The following is a 15,532-nucleotide window of genomic DNA, read 5'->3' as shown; positions in this document are numbered from 1 at the left end:
AGAAGGTATTCTAAACATAGTAGCTTGGAACTCAGGCTCCAGTGTCAGACAGTTCTGAGCTCACTCTAGTTCTGTCATGTATCAGCTTTGTGAACTGTAATAACTACCCTCAGCTTCATCATCTGTAAACTGGAGATCATAAAGGTACCTATCCCCTTGTATTTTTGCAGGGAATAAAAGAGAACATTTATGTAAAATGCTTAGCTCACAGTGCCTAAGTGATAATAGGTGTTTAATAAATGTTAGCTCTTATCACTTTTTCATAGATACTGAGATACATCCTAAAAGAGTCTTATAATGTTAATTGCTATATTTTTTTCTTTCTTATCAATATGTGAGTTGCTTAAAATTGGTGCTTTCTTAAAGTTGATGAAAAAGGTGTTAATGACTACTAGTGTACAGCATAGTGACTTTAAAAAACAAAAATTTACAAATAGGGTTATGAGTTAATTCATAATGTTTTGTTTAAATAATTTGAATAGGCCCAGAAGATATCTGCTTGTATTAGCAATTATATCAATTATTGAGTGTCTACTCAATAAAAATAAATACTTCTTTCAAATATATTCCAAAAAGTCACCTTTATATTAATTCAGTGGACCTTCCAAATAATGCAAATCGATGCCATTGTTAACACTATAAAATGATTTTTTTTTTTTAGGCACATGATAGCAGCCTACCATTATCTGAATCTATTGAAATGGCATAATAGACTTTGGTTGCAACAAGAGAGATTACAGTCAGAGAGAAAGTAGAACTAGAAAGTACGTGTAGACAGAACTACTCTGGTATGTCTTGGCTGCCTCCTGCTCTGAGCTGATTGACACTAATTAAGCATCATTGGGGGCTGGGTGCAGTGGCTCATGCTTATAATCCTGGAACTTCAGGAGGCTAAGGTGGGAGGATCACTTCAAGTCAGGAGTTCAAGACCAGCCTGGGCAACAAAGTGAGATCCTGTCTCTACAAAAAAAAAAAAAAAAAATTAAATTAGGCTGGGTGCGGTGGCTCACACCTGTAATCCCAACACTTTGGGAAGCCAAGGCAGGCAGATCACTTGACATCAGGAGTTGGAGACTAGCCCAGCCAACATGGCGAAACCCTGTCTCTGCTAAATATATAAAAATTAGCCAGGCATGGTGGTGTGCCTGTAGTCTCACCTATGCAGGAGGCTGAAGCAGGAGAATTGCTTGAGCCTGGGAGGCGCAGGTTGCAGTGAGTCGAGATCATGCCACTGCGCTGCAGCTTGGGTGACAGGGCAAGACTCTGTCTCAAAAAAAAGCTGGGTGTGGTGGTGCACGCCTGTATTCCCAGTGAGTCAGCAGGCCAAGGTGGGAGGATTGCCTGAGCCCAAGAGTTCTAGGCTACAGTTAGCTATGATCACCTCACTGCACTGTTGCCTGGGCAACAGAGAAACCCTGTCTTTAAAAAAAATAAAACAAAACAAAACAAGAATTGCTGGGGACTCTTCATTGTGTCTGCTGTGAGGGTGCTGCTAAGAATATATCCACTACATTGCTCAGAGTCCCTTTTAATGAGGACCCTTTGGAAAAAGTTTCCCCTAGGTTTAGTTTCAGTGTTCGTTATTCAACGGGTATTTACAGAGCATCCCACTATTTGCCAGTGTTCTGGAAGGTACAGTCTTTGTGCTTATGGGCCTCACATAATGGGAGAAATAGATAATGAGCAAATGATTAAATAAATAAGTAAAAGAATGTTAAGTGGTGATTAACTGTTATGAAAAAAAAAATTAAAGAAGCTGAAGCAAGACAAGGGTGGAGATAAGGGAATGGCGGTTTCTTAGACTGGAAAGTCAGAAACTTCTTTGAAGATGGGACTTTCAGCTGAGACCTGAATGACAAATTAGACATGTGAAGATGTGGCAAGCAAGCATTCCAGTAAGAGACAAAACATGGTGTAAAGGCCTCAAGTCAGGCATGACTTTGGCATGTTCAAGGAGAAAAAGGAGATGAGGGGTGAGAAACATGTTGGGGAAGCAGGGAGGTGCTGGCTGACAAGGCTTCAGGGGCCAGCAAGGACCTGCAGGAATCAGAGGTGCAGTGGGAAGCTGCTAGAACTTGGAAATACATCTGAATCAACAGTGTCACGTTTGTTTTATGATTCCTGTGAACTGTATATCTTAATCAATTTCCTTTTCTCATTCCCTGCTCAAAAGCTTAGGGCTAGATTTATGACCCAACTTTGTTAAATACCTAGGATCCAATCCTGCATGCTACGGACTGAATGTTTGTGCCCCCCAAATTCATATGTTGAAACCTTGTCCCCAGTGTGGTGATATTTGAAGGTGAAATGGGATTCGTGCCTGTATAAGAAGAGACACGAGGGAGCTTGCTCTGTCTCTCTGCTCTCTGCCATATGAGGCTACAAGAAGAAGACAGCCATCTGCACACCAGGAAGCAGGCTCTCACTGGACACCAAGTCTCCCAGCACCTTGATCTCAGTGCTTCCAAAACCATGATAAATAATGTCTGTTGTTCAAGCCATCTGATCTACGGTACATTTGTCGCAACAGCCCAGACTAAGAGTGCACTTTGTATTCGCTTCATTCCTGGTACCACCTTGTGCCTAGCACTGTGTTTCCTTTTCCTTTCTCTTTAACACTTCTTATTTTACCTAGTTCTGGCTTATGTTATCTTTTGAATTAGTCACTTCAAATCTTTTTTTGGTTGGATGAAGGTGTATGTACATACATACATGTATACATAAACAATGGTGAAAGAATGGAGGTACTGATGCCTCTTTCATGGGATCTTCAGGACAGGACAGATTTTTGTCTATCCACTGGAATGGTTTCGGCCCAGACGAACTCAAAGCCTATCTATGACTATCTGCATCTTGCATTTTAGCATGTAGCTATGGTTTTGGAAGGGATCACAGTTGATACTCATTTGAAGTAGTTATATTCTGTAAAGCTTCTGTAAGCCCTGAATTTATGAATATCCAACCATTTTTGTTTTCTTTTGAGACAGAGTTGCCCAGGCTGGAGTGCAGTGGTGTGATTTTGGCTCACTGCAACCTCTGATTCCCAGGTTCAAGCAATTCTCCTGCCTCAGCCTCCTGAGTAGCTGGGATTACAGGCATCCGCCACCACGCCTGGCTAATTTTTTGTATTTTTAGTAGAGACAGGGTTTCACCATGTTGGCCAGGCTGGTCTTGAACTCCTGACCTCAGGTGATCTACCTGCCTTGGCCTCCCAAAGTGCCGGGATTCCAGGTGTGAGCCACTGCACCAGGCCGGTCAAACCATTTTTCCCAGAGGAAATATGGTGTTCCCGCAAGCCGCTGGCCACATTTTCATTAACTAATTAATAGATACCTTTGTTTCATGTATGTTTCTGTTTAAAGACACCTTATTTAATATATATTGTTGATTCATTAACATTGAACTCAGGGCCAACAGCACTATAACTCATGCCTGAACCAAGATTCGCTAACACATGTATTTTCTCCACAAGGCATTTAGTTTTGTTGCACCAGATAGCAATTTAGCTCTATGCTCGGGGGCCATTTTAACAGCACAATCACCAAAAGAAAGTGCAAAAATATGAAAAATGTAGCACTAAATAGACTGCAAAAATGACACTTGTTTATAGTATGAGAGCTGGAACAAGAAGGCACAGGGTTGCTTGTTTCATCTTAGCTTGAAATATGTATGTCCAGCTACTCAAATATTTCTACCCTCTGCAAATGCATCTGAATGATTAGGGAAGTGTCCTGAGCATAGATTTGGGGGCTACAAACAAATTTTAGTGAATAAAATTTGCAAACACAGAATCTGTGAAAAATAGGAATTTACTACATTTTTAAAAATATTTTACCTTTAAAGTAGACCAGGGTAATCCCAGTATTGGGATGTATGTCAGCAAGTCTGGGAGCTCTTTATCCATTTACTGAATGTAGGGGACCTTCAAGTGGGGTAATCCTGGAGGCATATTTCACATATACTCCAACGTGAAAAATGCAATCCATAATTCAAGTTTATATATACCAAGAAGCTGAGTGGTTCAGTCCTTGTACTACTGGTACATGGAGATTGTTTTTATGACTTGAAAGAAACAGTCCATGTTATTGGGAACATTAGGCAAATGAATTAGGAGGCTTGTTTTTGAGCGGTTTTCCCTAAGGCAGTTAAGGAACCAGAAGGTATAATCAAAGTGTTCAGTTGTATCAGAAATTTCTGGAAGCACTGTGGTTGAGAGGAGAGGCAAAACTTCCAGCCTCTTATCCAGAGAGGGCCCTCGCTGTCCTCAGAATTTGGACCTCCCAAACAGCTGGCCTCTAAATGGCTGCCCAGATGGGATAGACCAGAGGAAAAAGGAGCAAAACTGGGCTCTTCGTAGTTTCCACTTCTTCATTCCCCTTGGTCTGTGTTTGTGGCTTTCCACCACTCTTCTAGGTGTCACTCTTAGTTCTTCAGTCATGCTTGGTGCCCCTTCCCCTTGATCCCCCTGGCTGTCAAGTTCTGTCAGGCTCCAACTTGCATCTGTATTCACCTTCCCATGCTCACAGATACAAGCTTGGTCTATGCCTTCACTAATGCTCTCTAACACTATTGCAAAACATGCCTGATCATTTTCTCTGACTTTACCTCAACTTCCTCCAAGATAACTTCTTCCTCAAAGAACCCCTTCCTAAAAAGCCTTCTGGGATTCCCTGTATATGATTTAAACTCAAACACCCCTGACTTCAAACTCCTCTACCTACATTCCTAGTTCTTTCCAAAGTGATCCCTTGCTTCTTCTAGTCCTACCTGTCACTGCTTTTCTACATGTGCTCATAAACTTTAGGCAAACTATTTTCTTTGCTGTTTTCAAAACATAACTAAATTTCCCAACCTCATGTCAGGAGTTATCCTGCACCTTCTACTAGATATACCCTCTTTCTATATCCATCATTTACAACTATGCCCAGGATTAATGACAGTTTCCCAGTTCCCCCGCCTGCCAAATAGATGCGGTTTTCTGCTCCCCAAACCTCCACAGCACTTTACTTTTGCCTTACTAGGATTTTACATGTTTTGTTTTGCTGTAATTATTTTTGTCTATATCTTTCTTGCCATCAATCCCTACTATAAGAGCCATAAAATTTCCTTACCCGTAATTCCTTAAAAAAGGCCTTGCACAGAATAGGTGCTCAATAAATATTTATGAAACCTGAAGGGCATTTTAATTATCCTATGGTAACTTGGCAATTTGGTAGCCACATCTTTAGAAAGAGAAAGAGGAAGAGAAGAGGGAATGCCAGCAGAATTTTGGGCTGGGCGCCGTGGCTCACGCCTGTAATCCCAACACTTTGGGAGGCTGAGATGGGCAGATGGCTCAAGCCCAGGAGTTTGAGACCAGCCTAGGCAACATGGTGAAATCCCATCCCTACAAAAAATACAAAAACTGGCCAAGCCTGGTGGCTCACACCTGTAAACCCAACACTTTAGGAGGCCGAGGCAGGTGGATCACGAGGTCAGGAGATTGAGACCATCCTGGCCAACATGGTGAAACCCCATCTCTACTAAGAAATATAAAAATTGTCTGGGTGTGGTGGTGCGCACCTGTAATCCCAGCTACTCGGGAGGCTGAGGTAGGAGAATCGCTTGAACCTAGGAGGCGGAGGTTGCAGTGAGCTGAGATTGCACCACTGCACTCCAGCCTGATGACAGGGCAAGACTCTGTCTCAAAAAAAAAAAAAAAAAATACACACACACATCAGCCAGGTTGGTGGTGCCTGTCTGTAATCCCAGCTACTTACGGGGCTGAGGCAGGAGGATTGCTTGAGCTGAGGAGGTCAAGGCTGAAGTGAGCCGTGATGATGCCACTGCACTGCACTCCAGCCTGGGTGACAAAGTGAGACCCTGTCTTAAAAAAAGAAAGAAAATACAGATGTGGTAGGAAATTGTTTTCAGTTATCTGGAAAAAAGTCGCATGTCTCATTTTCTTTTTTTAAAAAAACAGAACTTCTCTAAATTCTTATTTTGGATACAGAATTGAAGAAGCAATAAAGGAACTGCTATTCCAGACTTAATTTTGATCAACAAGTAAGGCGGCATCAGGATTACAAAGATGAGGAACACTTTAGGGAAAATATAACCATGACAGCCAAAACTCCCATGTGCCAAAAAGTAAACTGTGAGTTATGAACAACCAACTTCTGAAGCTGATTCAACAAAGTTAACTGAGCATATATTTTGTAGCAGGCACTATTCAATAACTAGGAATACTGCAAAGTTCCTATCCTCATGGAACCTGCTGTTTATTGGGGGAGAGAGTAATAAAAAGCAAATATGCAAACAAATATGCCATGCAATTTCAGGTAGTGATGTTATTGAAAAATAAAGAAAACTTTGGGAGAAATGGCTGATTCTAGGACTAGGGTAGGATATTTACAAGATAAGCTTAAAACACAGTGCCAGAAAGTAAGAAAGTAAACTTTCTTACTCAAAATGGAGAAACAAAACAAATAAACAAAACAACCCCACATTGATGGGAGTATGTCAAAGGAGACACAGCAGCAAACTGAAAGAGCTCCCAGGGCCGAAGCTGGAACAATTTGAGCAGGAAAGTAAATAAAGTAGCATTGAATTATAACCCAAGTACAGAAAAAATAACCACGAGTCCACACTGGCACAGGTAAATGACTGAATAAATAAATAAATAATGGGAGAGAAGACAGAAACCTTCCAGGCAGAGGAATTCCAAACAACACATGGAGATAATCCACTCTCAAGGAGATGGAGCTTAATTCTCCATCCTTTAAGTGTGAGCTGTGCAGGGTGACTTCCTCCAAAAAGGGACAGTATGAAAAGGGGTTGGGTGGGGGCAGTAAATTGAATAACTTTAGAGAAACAGGACAAAGACTAGCTCAGACAGATGATCAAGGTCAACATCAACGGTGATAAGTCATGTCGATAGATGTACCCTTGATATGATATGATGAGAATGGCACTTTCCCTGTGATCTTCCTCACTAAAACATATAACTCCAACCTAACCATGAGAAAAATATCAGATAAATCCCAATATAGAGACAATCTATAAAATACCCAATTAGTACTCCTCAAAACTGCCAAGGTCATAAAACACAAGGAAAGTCTGAGAAACTGTGGCAGTTAAGAGGTGCTTAAGGAGACAGCAGTTACATCTCATGTGGTACCCTGGATAGACTCCTGGAACAGAAAGTGATACTAGGTTAAACCTAAGGAAATCTGGATATAAAGTGTAGACTTTCATTAGTAACAATGTATGAATATTTGTTCATTAATTATAACAAATGTATTATATCAAAATAAGATGTCAATAATTGGAAGAACTCAATGTGAGGCATATAGGAACTCTGTACTATTCTTTTTAATTTTTTTTTGTAAATCAAGAGCTATTCCTAAAAAATAAGTTTATTTTAAAAATAAATAAAGCAAGCTCGGGAGATAGTGGCAAGGATGGAAGCCTGCTATTTCAGTGGTCAGGGGAGATCTGTCTGAAGTAGAAACATTTGCACAGAGACCTAAATAAAATGAGGCTAAGCCATGAGTCTTTCTGGAGGAATAATATTGGAGGCAGAGAGATGAGCAGGCACTAAGGTGCTGCTGCAGGGTGGTGCTGGCAGGGGGTGCTGGCAGGGGGGTGCTGGTGGGGGGCGCTGCTGCAGGGGGTGCTGGCAGCAGGGTGCTGCTGCTGGGGGATGCTGCTTCAGGGAGGCGTCACTTCAGAGGGGTGCTACTGCAGGGGAATTGCTACTATGGAGGGTCCTGGTGCAGAGGGGCTGCTGCAGCAGGGGTTTGCTGCTGCAGGGAAGTGCTGCTGCAGGAAGTGCTGCTGCAGAGGGGTGTTGCTACGCTCTTAGCATGTCAAAGGAGCAGCAAAGATGCCAATGTGTATGGAAGAGGCTGAGTGGTGGGAAATGGATCAGAGAGCTACTAGGGTGGGATGCTGCAGTCCTTTAGGCCATGCAAATGTGAATTCTTTTGTGGGTGAAGCACAAGGCAGGATGGCATAGAGTGCACTCCAGAGCTAATCTGTGGAGGTCTTATCCTGATTCTTCCACGTGGGAGCTGTAAGACCTCAGGACAGTCATACGCCCTCTCTGACAGGTGGATGTATAACAGCTGTAGGATGTAGATCATGCTACAGCTGGCCTCACAGGAGTGTTGTGAAGACTGACTATCTGTAAAGCACTAACATCCTTTGGCACATAATAAGCACTGTATAAATAAGTATTTAGCTATTATTGTGTGGAAAGCCCCTGGCAAGGTTAAGCTGAGGAGTGCCACTGGCTTAGATTACTCCTGTGAAGGCTCTCTTTGTGCTCACTGGGGAGAACAGATTGGAAAGAGGCAAGAGCAGAGGCCAGAGATCAGTGGTAGAGGCCAGAATGGCAGTGGCTTCGATGTGGCAAGGATGGTCATGATGGGGCTTCTGGATGAATTCCAAAAGCACATTTGCCATGATTTGCTAATGGACTGGATAAAGGGTATAAGCAAAGGGGAGGAGTAAGGTTGTTTTCCAGAATTGAGCTTGAGTAACTGAGCAAATGGTGGTGCCATTTTATTGATATGGGGAGCACCAAGGGAGGAGGATTTTGCTTGATTGGTTATTTTGTTTTGTTTTCTTTTGCTTTTTTGTTTTGGTCTGGAGAAGTATTAAGACATATTAAGAGAGGAAAGTTCAAGTTAAATAAGAAGCTCTCAAAAGTTCGATTCTGACAATATAGTTACAAAGGATTCCAAAATGGGAGAAAAGAGGACAGCATCTGAAGATGTTTATGCAGTTACAGGGTTTGTTATTTAATGAGCTCAGATTATTCCTGTAAGGCAAAAAGAGATACAGTGGTGTGGAGCTGTACCTACACATTGTACCAATATCAATTTCCTGGGTTTGCTATTGTACTATAGCTAAGTAAGATATAACTTGGGGGAAACTGAGGGAGGGATACTCCAGACCTCTGTGTACTATCTTTCCAACTTCCTGAAAATCTATCATCATTTCAAAACGAAAGGTTTTTTAAATTACTCTTGTTAGGGAGAAGGAAATAACAGCAGATCATTTAGAGGTTTTGCTGACTAAAAGAAAGTATGAATTAATATTGTGATGTTGTTGACAAACTAATGCTTACATGGCTAGAGTTAGTGGAAGTGTAAAATTCCACAGAGGGACTGGAGAAGAATGACTTCATTGTGCACAGGTCAATCCACTTCTGAAATGGTAAGCTCATCTCTGGGTGCCTTCATCACTTTCAGGTTGACAAGCACACTGAATGACAACTGAACAAGACATTCAGAACTGGGCAATGCTGTCACATTAGAAGTCATTGAAGGAGGTGAAGAATTTAGCCAAGAAAATTGCAGACGCCCACAAGACATAACAACTGTCTTTAAACACTTGAGAAACTATCATTTGAGAATCAAATTTAGATGAATCTTTGACATCCCTTTAGGTGCACTTTCTTTTTACAAAATGCCAGAAGTATTTCTTAAAGAACATGTAGCTGCATTATAACCTCTGATTTTTAAAACAACTGAAGCAGAATAAACCTGGAACTTTAAAATGTTCTCCCAACTGAAACCTAACTCTTATCCATTTGGTTTGAAATTGAGTCATTAACTTTAAGGAGGATGCACCTTCTTACCACCACCTTCAACCATATCCTCCAGCAATGATCTCAAGAGCTATTAGGATAGATCTGTGACTTGTACTTAGGGGTTAGACATCTGTCAGCCCTTGAGATGGGACCAAGAAAAAGTTTTAATTAAATATTTGCCTTGACTGACAAGGAGGAGGGTATAGCACTTTTTCTATTTTTCCATTTGTTCTATAGATTGAAAGGAAAATGGATTTAATACTGCAAAGTTAATATTACTACTTCTTCATATAAATTTTTATTATATACTGCAATGAAGGTTAGACAAAAATTTTAAAAGAAATGATTTGACACTTTGCTATAGCAAGAAGCTATAAAAAGTATGATAATAAAACCCAGTGAAAAAATCTTACAGACACTGATTTTCTTTTTTTTTTTTTTTTTTTTTTTTTGAGACGGAGTCTCGCTCTGTCGCCCAGGCTGGAGTGCAGTGGCCCGATCTCGGCTCACTGCAAGCTCCACCTCCCGGGCTCACGCCATTCTCCCGCCTCAGCCTCCGAGTAGCTGGGACTACAGGCGCCCGCCACCACGCCCGGCTAGTTTTTTGTATTTTTAGTAGAGACGGGGTTTCACCATGTTAGCCAGGATGGTCTCGATCTCCTGACCTCGTGATCCACCCGCCTCGGCCTCCCAAAGTGCTGGGATTACAGGCTTGAGCCACCGCGCCCGGCCCAGACACTGATTTTCATATCCTGATTATAACGAAGGCCTTAACTGAGCAGTCGCACTGTTGTGTGCCTATTCACCCTGCTGCTGAATTTTTTTTTTTTTTTTTTTTTTGATTTGAGATGGAGTTTTGCTCTTGTCGCCCAGGCTAGAGTGCAATGGCATGATCTCAGCTCACTGCAACCTCTGCCTCCCGGGTTCAAGCTATTCTGCCTTAGTCTCCCAAGTAGCTAGGATTACAGGCATCCACCACTATGCCCGGCTAATTTTTTTGTATTTTCAGTAGAGACACGGTTTCACCACGTCGGCCAGGCTGGCCTTGAACTCCTGACCTCAGGTGATCCACCCACCTTGGCTTCCCAAAGTGCTGGGATTACAGGCGTGAGCCACCGCACCTGGCCCCTGCTGTTGAATTGATCTATTTATGACCCACAGAGAGCATGAGACTAATGAACTACTTTAGTAAAAAAAAAAACTAACTAACTAACTAAATAAATAAATAAATATGCTGAACACCGTTATGAACCAGCAACAAAATGGAGAACATTATTCTTTCTTCACACAAAACCAATCTCTTGCTACACCTGGAGTAGAGAGTGTGTGTGGTCTGGTTGCTGGCTCTGTGGAAAGACAAGCACAGGGAAAGATGGCTCAGTAATACAATGAAGCCAGGAAGGGAGTTTGCACATCCAAGCATCATACTGAATGAACTTTATATGCATTATTTCATGTAAGCCTCACTGAAACCCAATGAAGGGAGGTACCATTATTCTCATTTTACAGATGAGGAACTGGGGCTCAAGTAACTTGCTCAAAGGTACTCAACTAGAAAGTAGTGGAGGTGGGATTTAAAGCCACATCTGTCTTGAGTCCAAGTCCATGCTTTTATCCACCATGTTCTGTGAAATGTTCACTGAATACTAAATTGTAGCACTTAGTCCATTCCCCTCTCCCCCTGCAGTCTTTATCTGGACAATCAGAAGTTCAGAAAGTTGAGGCTACTTGCCCAAAGCTGGTTTGCAGTGGAACTGAGGCTTGAACCAAGATCTCCTGACTCCCAGGTCAGGATATTTCTGCTGTGCCAAGGGACCATTCCATCTGAAAAGCTAAAAGTTGAGAGAGGATATTTCTAAATTCTAGAAAATCACAAAGGATATGAAGTGAATAAATTTAGAATCTTCCAAAACCCAGCAGTATAAAAATAACGGGACTAGGAACCATTCTGGAAGTTTGAAAGAGATGCATTTACGAAAGAGAAGTGTGATAGTGCACACATGGTAACAAGCCTGCAGGACTCACCATCCCTAAGAAGCTGCACAGGCTGAGAACAGAGATTCAATCAAAGTGTTAGGTTTTACTTTTATTTATTTATTTAACAAACTATATGCCAAGCTCTGTGTTAGGTGGTTGTTACAGCCTGAATTTTGTCCCTCAAACATTCCCATGTTGAAGCTCTAACATCCATACTCTCTCAATGTAATTGTATTTGGAGATACGGCCTTTAAAGGAATGATTAAGTTAAAATGTGGCCATCAGGGTAGGCCTAATCCAATTTGGCTGGTGTCCTTAAAAGAAGCGATAAGGGCACACAATGGTACACAGGGGTGCACAGAGGAAAGACCATATGAAGACACTGAGAAGATGGCCATCTGAAACTCAAGGAAACAGACCTCAGAAGAAACTAACCCAGGCTGGGCACAGTGGCTCACACCTGTAATCTTAGCACTTTGGGAGGTGAAGGCAGGCGGATCACAAAAAATTAGCCAGGTGTGGTGGCACGCACCTGTAATCCCAGCTACTCGGGAGGCTGAGGCAGGAGAATCACTTGAATCCAGGAGGCAGAGGCTGCAGTGAGCCAAGATTGCACCACTGCACTCCAGCCTAGGCCACAGAATGAGACACTGTCTCAAAAAATAATAAAATATAAAATATAAAAAGAGGAAAATAACCCTTCCAACATCTTGATCTTGGACTTCTATGCTCCAGAACTGTGAGAAATAAATTTCTGTTGGTTTATTTTTATTTTTTGTGTAAGTTTCTGTTGTTTAAGCCACACCATCTATTGTATTTTGTTATGGCAGCCCTTGTAAACTAATACAGTGCTTTATAACTATAAGCTCATTAATCCTTGTAACAACCTTTTGATATAGGAATGATAATCTCCATATTACAGATGAAGAACCTGAGGCTTATAGACGTTAAAAAAATTTCATCAGTGTCAATCACAAGTGGCAGAGTTGAGATAATCTTGAGTGACAGAAACCTAAGAATCCTAATTCAAAGGATGTCTGGGTCCTATCTCCCACCTCAGCAAGCAGACCTCAAGACAATCTCATACACCTCTTTGCTTAGTGTTTCTAAAACAGGTAGTTGAGGTCACACACTAGCGTGACTATGTGTAGGCTTAGAAAATGATTGAGGAAGGCACCCTTGAATAGCATATAACATAAAGGTCAGAGCACTGGACTGGGCACCAGAACATCTGGGGTCAAATCCATTTCCTAGGGATCCTCTAATCTGATGTACTCTTTCTGTTTTTTGAGATGGATTCTCGCCCTGTTGTCAGGTTTGGGTGTGGCTCACTGAAACCTCCATCTCCCTGCTTCAAGTTATTCTCCAGCCTTAGCCTCCTGGGTAGCTGGGATTACAGGCTCTCACCACTATGCCCAGCTAATTTTTGTATTTTTAGTAGAGATGCGTTTTACCATGTTGGCCAGGCTAGTCTCGAACTCCTGACCTCAGGTGATCCACCTGCCTCGGCCTCCCAAAATGCTGGGATTACACGCATGAGCCACCACTCCTGGCCTCTTCTAATGTATTCTAGAGCAACTTAATCTCTAAATCTATTTTGTAACCTACATAAAAGGAATAAGCTGCCTAACTTTTGGTGTTGCTTTAATTACATTAACATTTCACAGCATTCATCATGCTGTATTAAAGCTGTCTTTAGTATCACTAATACTTAGCACAGTTTCCTTGCATATAATTGGCCCTCAAACAATGTTGAAAGAGTCCATATGGAAGTTCTTAGCAAATTGTACAAATGTAAGCCACTTTGATTAACCCAGGGAAAAGCCGTGCTGTTGTGTTTTCTTTCTTTCAGCCCTGGTCCCTAAAGGATAGAAAGAGATGAGTCAAGAATCAAAATCATATGAAAGGTCACCACCTTCCAAGGATCCAGAAAGCTTCAAAAGAGATTACAGAGCAAAGGGTCATGACCACCTGCTGAAGAATAGGGTTCAGGCCCTAACCTGACAGCTTCCATTCTTTATCTGTCTCCTGTGTCTGGTGACAGTTGTCCTCATGTCACCCTCATCTGTAATCTACTGCATTTTCCCAAGAGTACTTAAGAGCAGTCAATCTGAAAAAGGCACCGGAGGTAACTCAGTGAACTGGAACAAAAGTCTTTGTTCATGATTTTCACTGGGGGTAGCCCCACATTCCTTTCCCCAAGAGCCATAATGGGTCCCTAGGACCAAACAGTCCACCTTGCCTTTCTGACCCACCATTCTTTCAGGGGAAGAGAGATGCTATACCCAAAATAAACACTCAACACTTTCTCGTTGGTTCAGAGGGTATGGGATGCACCTCTAGCAATCTAGCCTGCATTAGTTCATTTTCACACTGCTGATAAAAACATACCCGAGACTGGGCAATTTACATAAGACAGAGGTTTAATTGGACTTACAGTTCCACGTGGATGGGGAAGCCTCACAATCATGGCGGAAGGCAAGGAGGAGCAAGTCCCATCTTACATGGATGGCAGCAGGCAAATAAAGAATGAGGAAGATGCAAAAGCAGAAACTTGTGATAAAACCATCAGATCTCATGAGACCTATTCACTACCACAAGAACAGTATGGGGGAAACCACCCCATGTTTTAATTATCTCCCTCTGGGTCCCTCTCGTAATACATGGGAATTATGGGAGTACAGTTCAAGATTAGATTTGGGTGGGGATGAAGAGCCAAACCATATCATAACCATTCTGCCAGAAACAAAAGCAGAATTCATGCATCCATTTATTTGTTTATTCATCAGTTCATGCATTCATCAAATGTTTGTTGAGTGCCTTCTGCATGCCAAGCACCGTTCCAGGGCCAGGGGAACAGCAAAGTCCAAAACAATAAGCATTCCTGCCCGCACATTGTGCAGTCATCACTGGGAAGAGGCAATAAGCAAAATAAATCAGTGGAAGATGGAACTTTTCAGGTGTGACAAGTGTTATAGAGGAAAATAGACCAAAAAAGGAGGGTAGGGAATTCTGGGGTAAATACATAAAGATAAAAAGCAAGATAAGCAAGCATCTGAGAGAAGAGCCGTCCAGGAAGAGGCCTGGAGCTGGGAGTGCCTGGCATGTTCTAGAACACAAGAGGCCAGCAATGCTGAAGTAGTGAGCAGTGAGAGAAGTCAGAGGGTTAGCAGGAGGCCAGATTGGATAGAACCTCGCAGGCTTCTCCTCTGCTATGGGGAGCATATGGGGTTTTGAGCAGGGGAGGAACCTGATCAAAATCATGGTTTTACAGGGTCTCTCTGCCTGCTGTGTTGAGAACAGGCTGGGCAAGAGGAAGGCAGCACAAAGGCGGAGGCAGACCAGTCGGCAAGCTGCTGTAATAATCTAGGAAAGAACTAATGATGGCTTAGAACAGGGAACAAAGTAGTCGAGGCAGAGAGAAGTGACCGGGTTCTGGGATGCATTTTGAAGATAGAGCCCACAGGCTTTGCCTACAGTGTGTTGTGGGATATGAGAGTAAGAGAAGAGTCCAGGAACAACGTAATTGCCATTCGCTGAGATGAGGAAAACTATGGAAGATCAAGTTTCATGGATAGACGACCCAAGAAGCTCATTTGGTGATGCTCAGCTTTGAGATGACTTTAGATACTCAGTTGAAGATGGTAAGTGGGCTGTTGAATACATGAGGCTGACATTCAGGGGACAGATCTGAGTCAAGGGTATAAATTGGGAGTGGTCAGTATTTAGGTGGATTCCACTGCCATAAGACTAGACAAAAACATTGAGAGTTAAGTGCAGGTAAAGGAGAGACCTAAGCCCTGCACAGGCCAACAGTAGACACCAGAGCTGAGAAGGAAGTAGCCAAAGATGAACTAGAAGGAACAGGAGGGAGGCAGGAGGAGGCCAGGAGAAGGCGGGTCCTTCTTTCTCCTCACTGCTATGTTAACCCTCATTTTGCCTTATTGCTGTCACTCCACCTCTGTCAGCTTCACC

This window comes from Papio anubis, chromosome 1, assembly GCF_008728515.1.
Source record: "Papio anubis isolate 15944 chromosome 1, Panubis1.0, whole genome shotgun sequence".
NCBI classification, from domain to species: Eukaryota; Metazoa; Chordata; class Mammalia; order Primates; family Cercopithecidae; genus Papio; species Papio anubis.
The sequence above is the reverse complement of the archived record's forward strand: the minus strand, read 5'-3'. Positions refer to the sequence as shown.